The sequence below is a fragment of the Peromyscus californicus genome, unplaced genomic scaffold, assembly GCF_007827085.1.
Source record: "Peromyscus californicus insignis strain IS unplaced genomic scaffold, ASM782708v3 Scaffold_3__1_contigs__length_106647218, whole genome shotgun sequence".
Taxonomy (NCBI): domain Eukaryota; kingdom Metazoa; phylum Chordata; class Mammalia; order Rodentia; family Cricetidae; genus Peromyscus; species Peromyscus californicus.
In genome coordinates this window covers 42,274,056-42,295,375 of record NW_026294551.1, presented here as the reverse complement: position 1 = coordinate 42,295,375, position 21,320 = coordinate 42,274,056, and the positions used below count along the sequence as shown (strand labels likewise).

Genomic DNA, 21,320 nt, shown 5'->3' with positions numbered 1-21,320 from the left:
AAACATGTGTTTAGAGATAAGGCTTGTTCTACCACTAGGCTGCACCCCCAGCCAAAAGTGGGCTCTTGATCTGAGAGACACAGCTTGCTCTCTGCCTCCCTTCATGTCAGGACACGAGGAGGCAGCCCTCACCGGACCCTAACTGTGTGCTCTGAGCTGGACATGGAGGGAGCTGTGAGAACACGCTTCTGTTTGTCAGCCAGCCCATCAGACTAAGGGCAGCAGAGAATACAGGAGTGTTATAAACATCATTTCTTGACAGTCTCACGACAGGAGGCAGGTTCCGTTTTCCGAGACAAGGCCCAAGGAGATTTAGAACCTGCCTGGAGTCACAGAGCAGAGGTAGGACTCAAACCTAGTTACACAGGCTGGAGTCTTTATCTCAGAATATCATCATTGTCTGTGCTCCTGAGCAGTGGGCACTGAGTACTGCCCATGTCCTATCAAGAATGCCTGTGATAGGGTCTGACACAGGTTAGGAGCACACCAGTGTCGGTGGATGATTTTTTTTTTTACAATGAAAAGATTAAGAAAGCAGTTGGATTGTCAGGTGGTGGTGGCACACGCCTTTAATCCCAGCACTCGGGAGGCAGAGACAGGCGGATCCCTGTGAGTTCGAGGCCAGTCTGTTTACAAAGTGAGTTCTAGGACAGCCAGGGCTGTTACACAGAGAAACCTTGCCTTAAAAACAAAAACATAAACAAAAACAAAATAAAAATCAACAACAACAACAAAAAACAAAAGAGAAAGGAAGGAAGGAAGGAAGCAAGCAGTTGGAGTTAATTGAACTATGAGACACTACCCAGAAGATATGCCCAACACCTATGCAACTTTCAAGTGGGGTTGTTGAGCGGGCGGATGGTGGTGGGTGAGCCATCAGATCCAGATGTGGGCCCAGAGGTGGCTAGGGGAGGTACATGTGTGCTTCTGGCACCTTGCTCTGTGCAAGGGAATGTTTATATGTGGTGTGAAGAGGCACAAGGGACACTCACTATCACAGGATGCCTTTTGAGACTTAGAGGGTCCTCCTATACAGTGTATCTACCTGCCCTGCAAACCTTAATGCCCAGGAAATGCCTCGTTTCTAAGGAGATTCTAAGGGAGATACAACATTTGAGAGGATGGAGAATATGTGAGTGGGTAGATTTCCCCCAGTAACAGGGGTGAGTAAGGGTCTCACAGATGCCCGCCACTGTCACTTTATACAGCAGGACTGGTGGAGTTCGGAACACGACCTCCATGAACATGCTGCTCTTCCATCCTGAGGGTTGATGGAGATGAGTGGACCCTCACTCTCTGCACATTTCTTAGTGTATGCCACCAGGGGCTGTATTTCCAGTGATCACTAGGCTGCCTGCTGGCTACTGGTGCTTGGCAGCACGCCTCGGGCTAACTGTTAGGGGTCTTGGGATGGGGCGGGGTTGGAAATCATCCATTTATTAAATAAAAATCCATTTATTAAGGATTTATCCTGCAGTAGGTGCTGCATTAGGCACTGGACATGCGTCATCTCATTTAATCCTTCCAAAACTGTCGTGGGGACTGCCATTACCTTCCCATCATAGAGGAGGAAGCAGAAGCTTATGTCAGCTTCTCAAAGCTGGGAAATGGCATGTCCAGAGTATCTGCCTCTCCAGAGACACTTTCAACCTCCATTCTGTTCATCTGCACTTAAGTGCTCTCTTAGCCTTGTGGAGAGCGTGGCCTCTGCAGCATGGAATTCGCCAGCTCTCGGCCCTGGTGAGTCACAGGAAAAAGCACTTCCATCTGTGGCTGTGGTTGGACGGTGACCCATGGCCACAGCTCCCATACCTGCTCTCCCTGGGATTAGACGCTGACTCACGGCCGTGCCTTCACTACCGGCTCTTTCTGGGATTGGACATTGACCTGCAGCCATGACCCTGTAGTGGCCTGCTTACCTCTCTTGCCTTTTTCCTGTTGGGTGTTACTCCTTCAGTGCCTCAGCTTCCAGAAGACAGATGCTTCCAGACACGGGTGATGCTGTCAGAAGGGGTACTCTGCCGGTGTCTGGAGAGTGTGTATGCAGTTTCTGATTTCCTGGGGTACCTTTCCCCCCTCTTCAGTGCTGGGACTGTGTACCAGGCAAGCCCTCTCCACTGAGCTCCACACCCAGTCCCTCAGGACACATTTTGTGGGGAAGATCATTGCTTTGTGGATATTCCCAGGTGCTGTTTCTGTCAACTAAAAGGTAAAAGTCCCTGTTCCGTATGGACCCCAGCAGCTCTCCGCTGGCAAGGCGGGTGAAGACATGCTGGAGGTTGCACTCGCCCCTGCCAGAGCAGGGGCCATGGTTTATCCCTGCCGCATCAGAGCTGCAGCCGTGGGAATGCTCCATTTGAACTCCAGAGCATATTACTCTCTCAGGGCTCACGCCTTCATCTCTCTCAAAATGTCTGGATTAATGCTGTATATCAGGGAGAATGCAACCTTCCAAAGATGCAGCTGTAGCCACAGCTCTCTCAAATACAAACAATAACAACAACAACAAAGCCCAGAAGCAACAAGCCATCAACAATCAAAGCCTTTCCTACAAGAGAAAAAGGCCAGCATTCTAGCAGAGCCCAGCACAGTGTGTAGGTAGCATGGCTTCATTGGCACGCCTGGCCGCGGCCCGTCTTCTCTCAAGAAGCCCTGGTCCATGGCTTCTTCACGGTTCTCTCCTTCACCTTCACATCTCTTTACGCTTTTCGGTATAATGTCCTGAGGAATGCGTTCTGTATCTGTTTGAGAGTTCTTTTCCACCTCCGCTGTGCTGAGGCTTTTTATTTATTTATTTTTACATCTTTGCTGTTTCCTGCTTACGTTTCTAGTTCTCCTTTCTCAACACTTCTGGTCATAGCACCTCCAGTTAGCACCGTCTGTGCACACTGGTGTTTATTATTTTCTGTTCACGTCGTTAACGAAGGTGCTAAATAAGACTGGATGGAGCCTGACCAGCACCCACGATTTCTTCTGGGCACATATCTCAGTGGCCTGTCAGGAACAGTGGTCCATCCATCCGAGCTTATTCAAGCTCACACTGTTCAAACCATGAGTTCTGTTCATCAGTGGCCGGAGTCGCAGGACTTCACCGGAAGCCAGGTGAGTCCCAGTCGCTGCCGCCTGAGAGTGGGTGAACTTCACACAGTCCACATACAAATACACCAAGGACGGAGATATTACAAAGACTTGCCAAAAGAACAAAAGGATAAGACTTCACTGGGCACGGGTTAAAGGATTGAGCTTCTGAACAAGGTTGGGACTAAGAACAAAACAAGTTTGCTAGGAACTCAGGAGCCCCTGGCTGTCTCTTCTGCTGAGTTTCTCTTTTGTGAGACAAGTTCTCACTATGCGGCCCAGGCTGACTTCCACCTCTTTATCCTCTAGATTCAGACTCCCAGGCCCTGGTTGAGCATGGTCTTGACAAGCTGTTCTACACAGTGAGACGAGAACTCTGGGGTACAGGACAACAATGAAACAGCCTTTGTTCTCCAGAAGCTCACAATTTGGGGAGGGAGGCAGATGGGCAACAAATAACTCGCATGGAGGGTGTGACCCTGCCAGGGCCATGGGGGCTCTAGGAATGAATTGTGCTAAGGATCCTATGGCTTTGTAGGCAGACGCACTTCCCCGTAACTCAGGCTCCCAGCACTCTGGTGAGGGGAAGAAATCGGCACCTGTTTCTGCACCTGACTCCCTATGGGCATGGATTAAGACCAGCGAGCGAGCGAAGGAAGTAGGTGCCAAACACACCGCGCCTGGTGTGCTAGGGCTGATGGTGACTCACCCACTAGTCACTAATAACATCCCTCAAGTTCCAACTCCCTCTCCCCTGGAACTTGACTGGATCTCCTCTGCCCATAGGAGGTGGGGGGGGGATTTAGACAGTGAGCCCAGGATTCACACAGGTTTGGGAGAATGTGGTAGAGATGAGCCCAGCCAGGTTGGCAGGCAGCCGAGAGGTGAGAAGTCCATGCTGAATCGGTGGGCAGTGAGAATCCTTGAGGATGCTGAGTAGAGAAGATGAGCATGCTTATCTCATTCCGTGTGCTCACCACTGTCTGAATTCTTGGCTGGCTTATGTCTGTCACCGCTTCCATCCCCCTCCAAAGAAAGCTCTATGGGAGAAGGGGACCTTGTGCCAAAAGGATGCCTGGCATACAGTTGGTAATCAAGAGAATCACCAGTCCAGGGAACTGACAGAGATGAGACAGATAATGTACAAAATAGGTGACTGGGGCATTTCGAGGGAGGAAGATGAATTGGGAAACTTAAGTTGGGGAGAAAGGGTCAAGGTCATTAAAAGGGCAAGGCAGTCAACAGAGAAAAGCCTGAAAGGGAGAACTTGGCAGCTGACTAACTGAATGTAAAGACCTGGCTCCAGACCTTCAGTTTGGGCCGTGGGGAAGGAGCCAGAGAGAAAGAAGACGGCCTTAGGATAGTCCGATGACAACTCTGGAAAACCCACAGGGTTTCACGATGCATCATGCAGACCCAGGAGGACACAAAACCCACACCTTTCTCCCTCACAGGAAGAGGTGTGACTCAGGAAGGTGTGTCTCACAGAAGGACCTGTGTTATAAGTAATTCATCAGAAAGACTACGGTATTATAGTGGTCTATGCTGTGTATGAAAGGTAGGGTTGGGTGTGGTGGTACACACCTGTAATCCTATCACTCAGAAGGTGGAGGCAGGAGAATCAGGAATTTAAGGTCATTCTTAGCTAAACAATAAGTTCAAGATCAGCCAGGGCTACATTAAGACCATGTCCCAAGAAAACAATAAATGAATGAATGAATGAATGAATGAGCTGGGTAGTGGGGCACGCCTTTAATTCCTGCACTAGAGAGGCAGAGGCAGGCAGATCTCTGAGTGTGAGGCCAGCCTGATCTACAGAGTGAATTCTAGGACAGCCAGGGCTACACAGAGAAACTGTCTCAAACAAACCAACCCACAAAAACCCAACAACACCCCAAACAAAACCGCAGGCAGGCCTAACCTCCAGCCGCCTGGGTCGGTCACTCTTGGCCTTTTAAAACTCTTTCACATTTCTAACTTAGTTTAGGGTTTTTGTTGTTTGTTTGTTAAGTGTGTGTATACGTGTGTGTGAGTGTGTGCACAAAAGTGCAGGTACCTGTAGAGGCCAGAGACTGGTGTTACAAACAGTTGTAAAGTGCTTGATGAGGGTGCTGGGAATTGAACTCAGGTCCTCTGCAAGATCATGCTCTTAGTCACTGAGTTTTTTCTTCAGTCTACGATTTTCAATATTGTTCATTTGCATTTGTTGTTGTTGTTTTTAAGACAGGGTCTCACTGTGTAGCCCTGGCTGGAACTTGTTATATAGACCATGCTGGTATCGGACTCACAGATCCGACTGCCTTTGTCTGCTGAGTGCTGGGACCACAGGCATGCCCATCACCATGCGCTAAGCCTTTGCAGTGATCGTTATCTGAAAGTGTCTGAGCTTTAAACACACTTCTGGAAGGAATAGGATCATTAGGAAGGAGAGGAGGAGGAAGGGAGAGTGGTTTAAGTTATCCAAAACTGGTGGATCTGGAAGAATTTAGAGGCTGTCCAGTGACAATCAGCTGGTTCTGATTTGTTGAATGATAGTCCGAGTCACCATTTGAGGGCTGCCAGAGTGCCAGACTGTTTACAGCCTGGAAAAGTCTGAGACACTAACTTCTAGAGCTTCTGTAAAATATCCCAGAGTCAGATGGTCCAGCAGGAAGAGACTGGACAGGGCCTTCCTGGTTCTATGTATTTCTGGGAATGTATCTTAGTCACAAGAGGACACAGTAGGAGTCCACAGAATCCGAGTCTGGAATTAGCTAACCCAGGCCTTCCCTTCCAGCTCACTGGCTCTGGGACCTCTGTGAAGGCTACCGACACATCTGTCTTACAGTGGTCGTGGTGGGAGTTAGAAGGGAAACTTCGTGCAGGGCGGCAGCTAGTGCAGTATAGCATGGACACGTGTCCCATCTCTGGCTGCTAGTGGGGCAGAGTGCCTCCAGGAGGGATGTAGTCAGGCATGGAGTGCTGGTCAAGCATTCAGAAGCTGGAGCTGATGGCTCAGTGGTTACCTCATGCATAAGGCCCTGGCTTCCATCCTCAGTAAAAAGACTGAGAGTGCCCTTGGGCTCCCATCACAGACCTCTTCCTGTTCACCTCTGGCCTCCTAAGAAACAACTCAGCATCATGCTGCTTTGGTGGGAAAGCTTGTGGGTTCCAGAAGGTGCTTTTAACTTGTTCTTGGGTATTTTAAAATCCCATACAAGCTGACAAAGGATGGTGCTTTCCTCTCAGCATTGATAATCTGGTACTTTTTATAAAATTTCCACTTCACTGTCACTAAACTCTGCTGCCCACCTCGGCAAGTGTAACCCATGGGTAACCTCATTAGGGAGCAAGTAACTGGGGATTTTTGTACTAAGGGGGAATTCAAAGAGGTTAAAATAGAGTAACTCATAAAGCAACCCCAGGACACTGAGAGGAAAAGAACAACGGCCCACTCTCTGCCACCTGTTTGAGAATGGAAGTATTTGCACCTAGTGATGTCAGCTAAACATGTACCTGGTCTCATTGTGGTCAGGGAGCCTCTACCTTGGGAGCACTATTCATGGAAAATACCGCCCCCCTCCCCCAACACACACTTGCATGCTGCTACGAACAGAGGCTAGGCAGGGCTCCTGTCAATATGTTCTGCATGCTGCCTACTAGCTCTGCCTTTTCTATTCTGCATTTGCTATTTTAAGTGAGTACATAATGCATCAATCTTCAGATTCTTACTTAATGCCTGTGCTACAGAATGAGGACACAGTGATCACGTCAGGCAAGCAGAACAGTATTCCAACAGAGGACACATTCCACGCAGCCTCACTTCCTCTCCCCTCGGACAGGGCATTTATTTCTGGCACAATAATGAGAGGGGGCCAGTGACCAAAGTCCAGTCCTTCTTACTCAGGAATCCCACATCACAGAAGCCACTGGCCATGCTACTGAGGGTGGACACGTCACAGGCCCTCAGAGACTCAAGCTCATCTGACTGCTCCCTCTTGTGTGTGCACACCCTTTCTTTTTCTATTTTTTTTTTAAGTTCCCAGAAATGACTTTTTAGATACAGTCTGGAGCTTGCTGGCTGGAATGTGGGTTTTTCAAGCCACATGTGTGCTTTTCTTGTGTGCCACAAAGAATTCTCATTTTCTCAGTGATCACTAACTTGATTTAAGGACCCAAGAGAAGCTTTCACGTGCCTGCCCTTAGTATTCTAAGAGATTTCAATGTGAAGTGTCCTCATATGGCTTCTTGCCAAATTTGGTGTGACTTGAGTGCAGACACTTCTAGTAGGTGGTCAACTGCAGCTCCCACCTAGGTGGGCAGTTCAGAAGGACTTCCCTGCTGTGTGTGTTTACTGGCTTCAGTGACTTCTAATGCAGGTCTTATTTACTTCCTACAGGGTCACGGGGTGGGGGGTGGGGTGGGGGGGTGGAGTAGGTTGAGGAGTGGGGGATGGAGGGGACAGCTGAACAATCTGCCACTGCATTTGTTACATCCCTTGGCTTGGAAGTAGGTTAGTCACATTTTTCAAAGACTGACTCTATCTGGCTGGCATAAGCAGGTGGGTCCATTCCCACCAATCCCTCCTTTCCTACTCATTTATCTCATATGTATCAATTAAAAACGGTACAACAAATGGGACTGAGTAGGTGTGCAGGTGAGTCTATTGAAAAGTGAATAATTCAATAAAGGCTCCATACCAGTGCTTTCTAAAGAACTAACTCATAGCCTCAAGTGACTCAGCCATCTAGAAGGAGACTTGGAATTATTGGCCCAACTTCATTAGCATGAAAACAATCAAACCAAAGGCAATCTTCCTCTGGGGCGAGATGTTAGACACCCTGAGTAATATTTAGGTCACTGCTGCCTGGGCAAGTCTGGAAAATGGTGCATGTCCTGATTAGACAGTTCCATGTCTGTGTTAAATGGCTGTCACAGGAGGGACCCAGAGGCTTGGACGGGAAAGAGGCTCTGCGCTCAGCAGCAGTCTTGAGACGGTGTGAAGCAGGCCATCTTTGCTCACTTTATCTACCTACAGTACACTAGCGTCAACCTTGCACCTGAAATCCAAGCTCTGGGGCTGCTGAGTACATTCCCATTTCTGGGAGACTGCACAGCAACGCTCGACCTTGATTACACCTTAGACGCTGAAAAGTAGCTGAGAAACAGTAGCCCTGAAAGTGGCTGGGCCCTTCCCACAAAGTGTGGTGAGTGGAACTGTCAGGGTTCCCCATGTGATCACTGCCCTGGGAATGATGGGACAGGAGCTAGCCTGGCTTCGTCTCTGATAAATGCCCTAGTTACCAGCCTGAGAAACAGCTTAGCAAATGACAAGGCTCCTGTACCCACCTCCTCTTGTCTACTGGGGACACAGTGCAAGACCCTCAAAGGTCTGAAATCATGGAGAGGCATTGTCCTTCATTTACATACTAGAGTTTAACAATAACAAAACACAACACTTACGAACAGAATATTGTAATAAAAGTTGTTTATAATTTATAGAATGGTGGGAAGATAGCTCAGAAGGTAAGAATCTTGATGCACAACATGAGGTCCTAGGTTCAAATCTCCAGAGCCCACATTAAAAATCTGTGTGGTCATGTGTCCCTGTAACCTTAGTGCTGGGGTTGGTACAGGGACAGGATTGATGGGGCTTGTTACCAGCCAGAGTAGCTCCAGGTTCAGTAAGAGACTGTTCGGGGAATACACCAGACAGTGACAGAGCGGGCCAGCCATACCCAACACCCTCCTCTGTACCCTAATGAGCATCCACTGTGCACCGACGTATGCATGGACATGTGTATGCGTGCACCCTGCCTCCAAAACACACCAAGAAAAGAAAGAAATGCACTGCTGGAGAACCGAAGAGTCAAAACCAAGAAGCCCTGGGCTGAAGGGATGGCTCAGGGGTTAGATGCTGCCACGCCAGATCTGAGTGTGATCCTGGGACCCCCAGAGTGGAAGAAGAGAACAGATCCCCACAAACTGTCCTCTGTCCCCCATCTACGCTCTGTGGAGCATATTCCCCATCAAATACACAGACAAATGTAACTTAAAAAATGTAAAACAACAACAATAACAAACATACAGAAGGCTTATTTCTGCACTTTTTTTTTTGAGACAGGCCTCATACAGTCCAGGCTGGCCTCCAAGGTCTACTCCTTCTGCTCCATCTCCCAAGTGCTGGGATTACAGATGTGCACCACACACTCAGTTTTATGTGGTTCCAGAAACCCAGGGCTTTGTGTATGTTAGGCATGCGGTCTACCAAGCGAGGCCTCCAGCTTTTCGTCAATATTTTTAGATTGTAGTTGACCTTGGGTAACAGAGGGTAACCAGGGCTACTCTATACATAGATTAATTAACCAAATTTCATTCTGGCAAATTCAGAGGTAAACGAGAGAAAGTACACACATCATACAGAGTACCTTTAGAGTGCTTTCTGAAGGAGGGCCTGGGAGCTCAAGAGGCCGTGGGGATGAGCGGCTCTCCTGTCACCTGAGTCCTGGGCCTACCTGCCACTTGGCTATCACCCTGTTTTTCGTTATTTCTCATCTTTTCATTTCATTCAATAAGCAGTCACCAAGTCCTGCCAAAAGTCAGACACGGGGTCTTGGAATGAGGAACATAGTTTAGTCTTGACCTCTCCCTTGATGACACTAAAAACATTTTACTGTAAGAAGAAAAAAAAAGCAGCTAGGGGTGGTGGCACACCTATAATCCCAGCATTTGGGAGTAGGGACAAGAGGGTCAGGAGTTCAAGGTCATCATGCCTACAGAGCTAGTTCTAGGACAACCTGGAATAGAAGAGGGCTATCTACCACTCCCTCCAAAAAAACCCAAGCAAGGATATTGTATACACAAGTATAATGTTCACCAGCACCCGTGTGTGTGTGTGTGTGTGTGTGCGCGTGTGTGTGATGACTTTGAAGCTAAAACTCCAGTCTTCAGCCCTTATGTTCATTTCTGATGTGGGAATGATGGAATGGTTGTTACAAAAGGTACTGGACAGCCATTGATTCAGGGCATGGCAGGAACAGCTCAGGACTCTGGCTGCTAATCAGCTTCACCCTGTGCACATCAGGTGTAATTCTCAAACACGCAAGAGGTCCTTCCAAAATACAGTATTAACACAAATGCCTTGAGCTGGGCGTGGTACCGTGGGCCTTTAATCCCAGCACTGGGAGGCAGACAGGCAGATCACTTAGTTGGAGGCCAGCCTGGTCTACAAGAGTTCCACGATAGCCAGGGCTACACAGAGAAACCTTGTCTGGAAAAACCAAAACACAAAACAAAAACCTAGGGCCAGCAAGACAGCTCAGGTGGTAGAGGTGTTTGCCACCAAAATGACCTGAATGCCATCCCTAGAACTCATATAGACTGTCCTCTGACTTGCCACCAAAACGACCTGAATGCCATCCCTAGAACCCATATAGACTGTCCTCTGACTTGCCACCAAAATGACCTGAATGCCATCCCTAGAACCCATATAGACTGTCCTCTGACTTCTACACTCACACCGAAGAATGCATATGCACATTCATGAACACACACAAAAATAAATAAACACATGGAATAAAACACAGTAAGTAGAATGATTTGTGAGGAAAACATTAAAAACACCATCATCCAAATACCTAGGGCTGGAATGCAAGTTAGTCAATAGAGTGCCTGTCTACACGTAGGAAGCCCTGGTTCTGATCCCCAGCATTGCATCAATCAGGCAGGGTAGGCACTCCTGTAACCCCAGCATTTAGGCAGAGGCAGGAAGAACAGGAGTTTAAGGTCACCTTTAGCTACATAGTGAACTGGAGGCCGGTTGAGTGATGTGAGACTATCACAAAGCAAAACAACAACAAAACAAGTACCTATTTGTGCACTGAATATAGTTAGTATCCTGCAAAGTTTTAAAACTTTAATTAGGCCATGGTGTATTTGGTGGAGATATAAACCCTCCCTTTTTGAGATGTCGCTAGCCTGGAATTCCCATGCTCAGGTGACTCTCCTGCCTCCGCCTCCTGAGTAGATCAGAGTAGCTGAATAAAAGCAATGCATTGGAACTGCAGTGTTGCCTAGGCCAAAGTGAAGAAGGGTTGGAGGCTGGGGTCATTCCTGTGGTCCCCCTTCTAAGCTGGTGGCAACGCTAACCAGTTAGCACACTCTCTCTTGAAACAATTCCCCCTTCTCAACCAAGAGTTCACACTCCAGAGGTCCTGGAAGTTCTGAGCTGGGGTCACAATTCTACTTTATAGAGTTCTAAGAGACCAGATAAGTGACTCTGCAGCTGCAAGCCAGGTGTAGGATGGGGCTGCTGCCAGGGTCCCTGGGATCCGAAAACCAGCACCTATCCACAGACACCACCTTCCTCAGCTAGCTCCCACCAAGTGCAATGGGACATGGAGATCTGAAGGCACTCGCTCTGGATCTTTCATGAGCAGCTGTGATCGCTTCTAGCACCACTTCCCACTGTTTGAGCATGGGAGCAGCCCAGGCAGGGAACAGGCAGGCACCATGCCCATCCCTTTAGGTCAGCGGAACCATGGCCAATGAGACACGGTGCCCAGAGATGGATGACTGGTAAGGGGAGAGTGTTCCTGCCAGGCTCTAACTCTCACTTCTCTAAAAGGCTGGTCTCAAGTGAGGCTTTAGGATCCTAAGCTTGGGCTGGCAGTGGGGCTTTCTCCCTCCCTCGCTCTCACAGGCTTTGTGGTTGGCCCTGGCCTGGGTGCTGCAGGTGTAGGGCAGCAGAGGTTAGTAATGTGGGGGCCACAAAGGAAAGGGGCAGGGAGAGGATGGCAAGGGGAGCCTGAGCTAGACAAAGGGAATCTGCGCCTCCGAGGAGGGTGGGCTGCAGGGAGGTGGCGTGGCCAAGGCTGCCGCTTTTAGCTCTGCCACTCTGTGGTTGCCATGGTAACACAGGCCTGGTGCTTCCATCTGACATTAAAATGCTGCTGCCGGCTGAGGGAGCGGGTGCTGTAGCTGTGGGTGGGAAATGTGCTCAAACACAAACACACACACACACACACACACACACACACACACACACACACACACGCCCACCAAGAAGGCTGGTGTGCTTACTTCAGACTATGCATCATTTATAGTGCCCCTCCTAGCCTGCCCTCTCTCCCATGGTGGCTTTGTTTGTCTTTCTTGAGGTGATAATTTGGGGTGTGGATCATCTGCTTGCATACTGATGAGCTCACTGGGGTGCTCAAAGGGAAGGGGTTTATGGAGTCCGTAAGATAAGGGCATATGATTACTGTATGAGAAAAGTATAAAGTAACAGGGAAATGAGCTTCAGGATTAAAAACAAACAAGCAAGCAAACAGAGAGACAAGGGTTAGGCAGAAAGAGTTAAAAGGCAAGGCAGCGAAAGAGCTACCCTCCAGACAGCTGCGGGTTGACCCTGAGGAAACCCTGAAGGAAGGCTGGAGGCCCTGGGGAGCCATCCCGCAGCAGGGACTTCACATGATAATTCTGCTCAGATTCCTCCTCCAGAGAAGAAAATCAATGTGTATCTCTTTTTGTCTTCCTTCCGGACGCAGAGCCCAGCCTCGTGGTGTTCTCTCTCAAGCTGTTCCAGCACCAACAAGAAAAGCTTGCCAATCTATTCAGATGGCACAGCTGAGCTCACTCACTTCTGTAACTGCTCAGCCCATGGTGGAACCTGCCACACACAGATGAGGGTGACTGGCCCTGCCACTCACAGGTGGAGGCCACAAAAGACCGGGGTGCCCAGGGCAGGCTTCCCAGTGCAATCAGGCCCAGAAACGCCCTGGTGACACCAGTCTTGCTCTGAACTCACAGTGTTAGGGGAGAAGACTGGGGACTTTTTGAAAACTCAGCACACTATGGGGTAATGCATCCGCCTTTTCCCACAGGTACTCTCTCCCTTATGACATACCTCTCCTGGGTCTGCAGCATCATGCTTTGTCAGATGACAAAGAGGTGAGCTGATGAATAATAGGTGTGTGACACATTGCTGTGGGCTGCTGGGAGCTGACTCCCAACTCTCAACTGCTGTGGGAGTCCCAGGAATCAGAGGGCAGGGTCTGACTGGAGTGCTCTTTCCAAACCACACTTCTGGTCCATTTAGACTGAAGCTGTGTCCATTTCAACAGCCCTCAGGATTTCATAGTCACCCAGGGTAGAGCATCCTTCTCCAAGCCTTCACTCAGCCATGGAGAAAACTACAAACAACACACATCAACTGCTGTGAGTCCTGCATTCCAGAGCTCAGTCTTCCAGTCCTCAGAGGAAAGGCAAAGTTCATCGTCCGGCAGCAGGGGGTTGATGTGAGGATGGTTTGGAATGGCAGCAGGCAGAGAATGAATATGATATGGAAGGACAGAAAAACACCACAGCTACTTTTCAGTGGGCTTCCTTAAAGACTGAACCTCAATTTGGAAGCTTAGAATCCTAGAACAAAACCTTGAGTTGAGCTTTGAGCAGGGCACATGCAAAGCAATTGTGGCTGGAAGGCTATTTATTTCCTCCAGACACTTCCCTTGGGGACAGATGGCCTGTGCCTCCCTCACTGCCTACTGCAATATTCTTGCATCCTGACAGTGAAGAAGGCTTTTGTAAACCATGACAACCAGCCTACTCCTTAGAAACACACCTAAAATAGGGACAAGGCCCAAGCAATGACTTGATCCTGCGGCCTGACCACGTGCTGGGAGAGTGGAGTGCTCTTCCTTTAGAGGTGACCTGTGTGGAACAGGCCCACAGAGTCCCACATGACTGTGGAAAACTGAAGAGAACCCAGAGGAGGAAGTGAAGAGTGTGCTGAGCCAGCTATGATGGCACACATCTGCAGTTCCACGCAAGATGCTGAAAACTTCAAGGCCAGCAAAGTAAGAGAATTTCAATTCTTCATATAAGTCCTCCCCATGTTTGGCAGCAGGAGAGTAGGGAACATTTCAATACAAACATCAGTTAAGTCCATAACCTTACCACAGTATGGGGAAAGTTGGTTTGCTTATGGTTACTTCTGGGTTTATACAATTCTACCAGTTAGCTTAGATTAGATATAGCTTAGCTCCTCTCACATGCTTACAATACTCAGTCTAGTAAAATTCATACATCCTGTCAGGCAGTGGTGGCACATGCCTTTAACCCCAGCACTTAGGAGGTAGACGAATCTCTGTGAGTTCGAGGCCAGTCTGATCTACAAAGCGAGTTCCAGGACAGCCAAGGCTACATAGAGAAGCCCTCTGTCTCAAAAAACCAAAAACCAAAAGCCAATGAACAACAACAACAGCAAACAGAACAATTATATATTCCTCAGGACCAAATAATTTTATGTTTCGTGATTAAAGATGAATTCACTAAAAACGATGAAAGTACAAACTCTGCATGGATTATCACCCCATTCACTGTCCCTCCTCCTGTCCTACTGTTCCAACCTGACATTGGCTCCTAATGTTGAGCAGGAGCTACCATCCTTGAGTCAGGAAGCTTTCGGACCCTATCAGTGCCCTCAGTGGTGGCTGAAATGAAAGATTTTACTCTAAACAACTGTAATGTCCTGAAGACCTTTTTCCTTCCTCTAGATAAAACTACTAAAATGAACACAATATACCACAAAAATGAATCAATACGACATATTGTTTAACAACTACTTATATAATGATTTCATATTAATGACTCTTTGGAAATGAGTAATGTAAAATCCATAGTATTAAGATCCAAAGCAATGTGTTACTAAGAAAGAAGATCAATTAGTACCTTTTACTTCATTATTATTATTATTACTATTTTTTATTTTTATTTTTATTTTTTTCAAGACAGGGTTTCTCTGTGTAGTTTTGGTGCCTGTCCTGGATCTTGCTCTGTAGACCAGGCTGGCCTCGAACTCACAGTGATCCTCTTGGCTCTGCCTCCTGAGTGCTGGGATTAAAAGTGTGTGTCACTACCACTCAGTCCATTTTTATTATTTTTTAATTGTGTGTGTATGAGTGTTTCTCTGCATGTGGTATGAATACCTGGTACCTGTGGAGGTCAGAAGAGGTATAGGCCATCCTGGAACTGGAGTTACAGATGGTTGTGAGCCATGATGTGGGTGCTGGGAATCAAACCAGGGTCCTCTGCATCGAGGGCCTTCTTAAATGTTGGATGTTGTCTTAAATGAATTCAGTGATTACAGTGCTCAGGAAAACCCCGGGTCAACACATTTGGCAGAGCAGGTCCCCTGCCTCCTGCACAGACAGCAGAGAGCCGCGGAAGGTATGTAGGACAGAGGGAAGAGATGGCGAGAGGAGTGGGGAGGAGGAGGAGGTCAGTGTGGCTCGGTGCGAGCCGAGTCTGTGAAGCACAGGAGCAGTGGGAGGATGGTAAAGAGGACAAGGCAGACAAGGGAGGTGCCAGATTGGCCTGTGTTCCATGTACACATCCCACTGATTGCTGGTCTCCTTGCTATCTGAGCATGTGTCCTCAGCCACTTACCAGCACTCACTGCCTCTGCACGCCCACTGCACATAATGAAGGCCCAGGAAGAGCCAAAGAGGAAGGAAAGGGAAAGGAGTGTACTTAGCACAGGAGTGGCCTTGGTTATAATCTAACAGCTTTATTTCACAGATAACCATGTCTAGAGCTGGCTGTAGTTGTACATGCCTGTGATCTCAGCACCAGGGAAGCTGAGGCAGGCAAGATCAAGAGTTCGATGTCAGCCTAGGTTACAGAGCAAGATCCCATCTCAAAAAATAAAGCAGAAGAGGGAAAACAAAACAAAAATCAGCCAACCAATCAAGCCAACAAGATGCCTTCCAACCACATAGGTGGTTAGCGGCAGAAGAACACTTGCACAGGACACCCAAGATTCCCACTCACTCACTCATTCACCCACTTACCCACTCATCCACTCACTCATTTCTCTCATATGAGAAAGGGAAGAAGTATAGAACAGCACCCGAAAGGAAAGCACACAATGAGATCCACAACAGAAAGAACTCCACAGGAAACCCAGAGGTCTCTAAGGAGTCACTCCAGTCGGTCTTCATGACCAGCAATACCTCCAGGGCCACACTGTTGGAGAGAGAATGACTGGGGGCCAATCCTGACTGGTGCTAGACAAGCAGGGGTCAGCGGAGCAAATGCCTAACCTCTGCTTGCCTCATTGTCCTGGGCCGTAAGCTGGGATCTTGGGAAGATGTAAAATGAATGGTCCAGGCCAGAGGGTGCTCTCAGCACCATGCCTGGAGTGCCACAAGAGCCTCCCAAGCTTGCACCGTGAGTGTTACGATGATGCTCACAAAGCAGGACAACTACAGGGCAATTCATTTTTCTTACAAAAAAAAAAAAGTCAATGCTTTCATACGCTCAGGAAAGCAGATCTATTTCCTCTGGTGCTAAATGAGCATATTTATCTCTGAAGTTTCCCACACTATAACAAACATCCCTTTTTTGTCTTTGATGGACCATGTTTCCTTCTGATGTCACCTCACTTTTTTCCCTTTGCTGGTGAGAAAGTCCCAGTTTAGTTTCACTATTAAAAAGAGTCATTTCTCGGTAGAGCACCCAGGCCCTCCATTCTTTTGCTCAGGTCACTGGTTTAGGCTTAGGCTGGAAACAAGGAAGCTATTCCTACTTCATTACTTTGGTTTCCCTTAGGCAGTCAACTCAACTTGGATTACAGCTGAGATTAGAAACTGGAAGAAGTCGGTAGTTAATATCTTGGCCACTATTTGTGAAATCACCTGGACACGTGGGGCTCTGAGGGCCTGTGAGATCTCCTGGGCCACCGAGTTGGTTCCTCTGACACTCACTCAGAGGCCCTAGGATACCCACCTCCAATCTCTTTCCCCACATGCAGATCTGTGGCTTGCTGAGTGTCAGTTTCTGGTTATTTTTAGCCCCACTGACTGCTTGAGAGAAGCTGCTGCATGGTGTGCAGCTGTGGAAAGCAGCTGCCACGGCTGATTATTTGACTTTCCTCCGCCAGTGAGTTCTAAAATCCTCCCTTCTCCAGGTATCTCACAAGCTTTTTTTCCAGGGGATGACATCGGATCTGTGCATCCGATCACCTGTTCCAGTGGGGGACATATTCAGAATTCCATCACAAAGGAAGATTTCAAGTGTTAAGATCCAAATGTTTCTGACCCATAAACACCGGGTCTGGGGCAGAGGCATTCTGCTCAGTTTTCTAAGATGAGCTCCAGGGAGCTTCTGTCCTCCTAGAGATTCTGATGCCACAGAAGCAAGCAGGGAGAATGAGGCAGCTTGCTAGTCTGCCTGGAGTCAACAAGGCAGCCACCGGGCTGAACTACTCTACCCAGGACAACGGGACCAGATCACATCCTCTCTGCTCTCTTGCATGTCTTTGCATCTTGACACACACACACCTTCTTGTCTTTCTCTTGAGGATGCTCAGCTACAGCATACAGCTGTCTGCCATGATGCTTTTGCCTTTAGCCTTCTGCAAAGACTGTTTCCAATCTATGTGGTGTTTAGACTTGCTTCTAGTTGTTATTTTGGGAGCCTTTTCCTGCTCCCATGGCAGAGTCACCTGACCCTTAGCCACATTTCCCCTAGGGCTGTACGTACCATCATTGTTAGGCATCTATTTTCCTCTTGGCCCAGCACATAGTGGGGCTCAAAGACAGCTGGTTGATGCTGTTTGGACTCATCAAGAACCCCCCACCCCCACAGATATTGTTTTGGACATCAAATGTCCCCACCCCCAATGCTGGGGATGGAAGTCACAGCCTTGTACACACTAGGCTGTTCTGCCACTGAGCTGCATCTCCAGCCCCAAATTCCCTGTTCTTCAATTGCCTCTCCAAGCTCCTATTTTATTAGCTCAGTGTCTGTTCAAAACAAGTCCTTTGCCAATTTCCAACCAGAAAAAGAGCTTCAATGAAGATATGTATGACTGTAGACTCCCAGACATGTCTGTGCTAAAGATACACACACAGGTAAAGAGAGAAGAGCTGGGTTGGCTAGCTGGGCCCTTGTCACTAGCCTCTTTGGTTTTTGTTTGTTTGTTTGTTTTTTCGAGACAGGGTTTCTCTGTGTAGCTTTGCGCCTGTCCTGGAACTCGCTTGGTAGCCCAGGCTGGCCTCGAACTCACAGAGATCCCCCTGGCTCTGCCACCTGAGTGCTGCGATTGAAGTGCTGCGCCACCACTGCCCGGCATTTTTTGTTTTGGTTTGTTTTTTGTTTTGTCATTAGCCTCTTGAAGCTTTCTTTTCTGTGGGCTGGGAAGCCTGAACCCCTGTTCCCAAGGCATTCTTGACAAGGAGTTCGTCCAACCACAAAACTTACCCATTAACCTTTTGGAGCTGTTCTTGGCTGCCTTTCACAAGAACCCCTCTTAGGGCGGTGAGGAAATTCAGAGTTACACATATTCTCAGTGGCGGTTCTCCTTCTCTACCCAGCCTCCACCCTGCCAGACAGGGCCAGTTGAAACACTGACTTCACGTACAGCACTCATGCTGAAGTCTCTTTCCAGCCCTCCACCATCACAGTATGTGGTGTAAGATACACGTCGCCATTTTAAAAACGGGCACCTGAACAAAGTCTCCACCCAAACAGGGGCTGCAGAGGAACCCTCAGGGCACTCAAAGCTGTGCCTGCTGCTACCAGATCTACCCTGGGGTTTTATTGGCTCTTCTTTGCAGTTTTCTATCTTCATTCACTCTCTGTGGAGAACAGAGCCTCCTCTTCTAGCCCTGGGTGGCTCCTATTGAAGGACTATGTTCCTCAGCCTCAAGGATGCACCTGATCTGGGCCCCATTCCCAGCGACTCTGGTCTGGGAATGCACCCTCACACACATGAGCCTGGTGGAAAGAATGTGGTCCACCCTGGGCCAATCTGACACTTTGCTTGGGGTTCATATATTCTGAAGTAGAAAAGTTTCCCCCTTTTTAAAGGCTGCTAATCTGGCTGAAAGTAAGTGTGCCTAGGCTCTCCCTGTGCAGAAGCACACAATACACAGAGCTCGAGAGTAGAGTAAGAGAGCCAGGCAGGAGGGAGGAAGCAAAAGTGTCTCAATCGTCCTAATTCCTTGTTCTACGGCTTCACAGCCCACAGGGCTCTACAACCTGTGAGCTCCTTCCAGGACAAACACCCATGTGCGTGCATGCATGTGTGTGTGCGTGCGTGTGTGCGTGTGTGTTTGAGATAGGGTCTCAAGTAGTCCACGCTGGTCTTGAACTCACTATATATCCACTGATAGATGACTCTGTATCCCTGACACTCCTGCCTCCAGTTCCCAAGTGCTGGGATTCCCAGGCTGCTCTCCAGCTTCATCTTGAATCTAAACTGGTCACTTCATCTGAAAGAATGATTTACATACCGAGCTTGCTCTGTGCCACAAAATACTGCCTGGTGGAGAAAAAGAATGTTGGTGGGAAATGGTTCTCCAAAGGTCACTTTTTTTTTTAAGTAAATGGCATCAGTCCAGCATTTAAATATGTTAATCCCCTTTCTATCCAGGCTCAAGGCACTGCCTGCCTCATTTGTAAAGTACACACAGATAGCCATGTGCACATATTCTGATGAGTGCTGGAAAAGCATTCATGAATGTGGGCTACATCATTCAAACACCTGACAAGCATCAGCACAGGGGAAATACAATCAGAACACACCAGGCAGGGATGCTGACATGTTGGGAAAGGCAACTGAGACAATGTGTAAGCTTCTAGAGTATTGTATTGCTTGCTTACACGAGGAACAACTCATGCCTCAACATTACTCTCGGATTCGCAGAATCACTTTTATTATTTTTTATTTACTTGTGCATGTATGTGTGCACATGGGTGACTTTGAGTATGGGGTCAGAGGTCAACCTTGAGTGTCATTCCTCTGGAGCCATCCACCTTGATTTTTAAATCAGGGTCTCTTCCTGGCCTTCGGTGTGCTGAGTATGCTGACCACCAAGTTCCCAGGGGTCTGCCTGTCTCTGATTCCCCAGCACTGGGATTACAATCACATCACCTTCTTCTTCTACTTCTTCTTCTTCTTCTTCTTCTTCTTCTTCTTCTTCTTCTTCTTCTTCTTCTTCTTCTTCTTCTTCTTTTTTTTTTTAAAGACACGGGTTCTAGGGATTGAACTTAGGTTTTCATGCTTATGTGGCAAGCTCTTTATCAACTGCACATCTCCTCGTTCTCATTTATGCTCATTTTTCTTGTCTACAATATCATCTATTGTAAAGCATCATTACCCAGGAGCATCTTATCCACTGTGTGGTCAGACTGGCATATTATCAAGGGATGGCCCTGGCCCATTCCTCGGGAAGGCTTCAGATGAGGGTAAAATCCACAATGGTGCAATATCCAGAGGCTTAACTGTGAGGACTGTAATCATTGCTACAGAGGGTGAAGCACAGAAGCCGCTGAGGAGGGTGGGGACGGTTCTACTGATGCTCCTGACAAATGCCAGGGCTAATATTAACTCCTCACTTTGGGGATGGGATGGGTTCCCTTTCCTAATACACACACACACACACACACACACACACACACACACATACACACACACATGCACATGCATACATACACTTGCTTTGGTACCAGCTGGAAAGCCACAAGAAATGGGAGTGAGAGAACAAACAGTGTAATCTCAAGACCTTACAGCTGCTGTGCTTTGGTCAGTGGGGAGCAGCAGGTGTGGGTGGCCTCAGCCAGCAGTACAAGTACAAGCAGAACGGGAAGCGAACACACGTAAGTTTTGTTCTCTAGAAAAACTAAAATCATTCGACTAAGTCCATTCAGCTGCACCCAGTGGCTTTTGCAAAGTAACACAAGACACTTAGTGAGCTCTGAGAATGTTGTATACAAAGGGAGTTTCTCAGGGAATCAGCCGTGGTGCTATTTCCACACAGGCTGTTCTCTCTGGTGCTAGGGTGCTATTTTAAATCCATCTAAATTTCCAAGTGAGTCATATACTTTGGGAAAAGAGAGTAACGTTTGGTCTATGTGACAATGTTGTTAAGGCACACAGGTGAGATCAATGCCTCTCACTGCAGCACGGTCACTAAGTTCCTGCTTTATGACCTTGTACATAGTACTTGTTGCAAAGTGTACCTTCTCAAAGTATATTCTTTGAGAAAAACAAAAAACACCAAAGGCATACTCTTTGAAACAAAGACTTCAACCTCAGTGACAAGGGGGAAAAACCAATTATTCACACTTGTTTAATATGTATATATAACACTCAATGACATCTGTATAATATTTTTCTTAATTACATATGTTTGTTTCTGTGTGTGAGTACGAGCACATGTGTGTAGGTACCTATGAAGTCCATAAGTGGGTGT

At 47.9% G+C, this 21,320-nt stretch overlaps 1 protein-coding gene across 1 annotated transcript in view; it reads right to left on the bottom strand.

Annotated features, from left to right (window-relative positions):
- Positions 1-21,320, bottom strand: part of Myo1d (myosin ID) — a 313,484-nt gene that overhangs the window by 12,219 nt on the left and 279,945 nt on the right. The window lies entirely within an intron of this gene.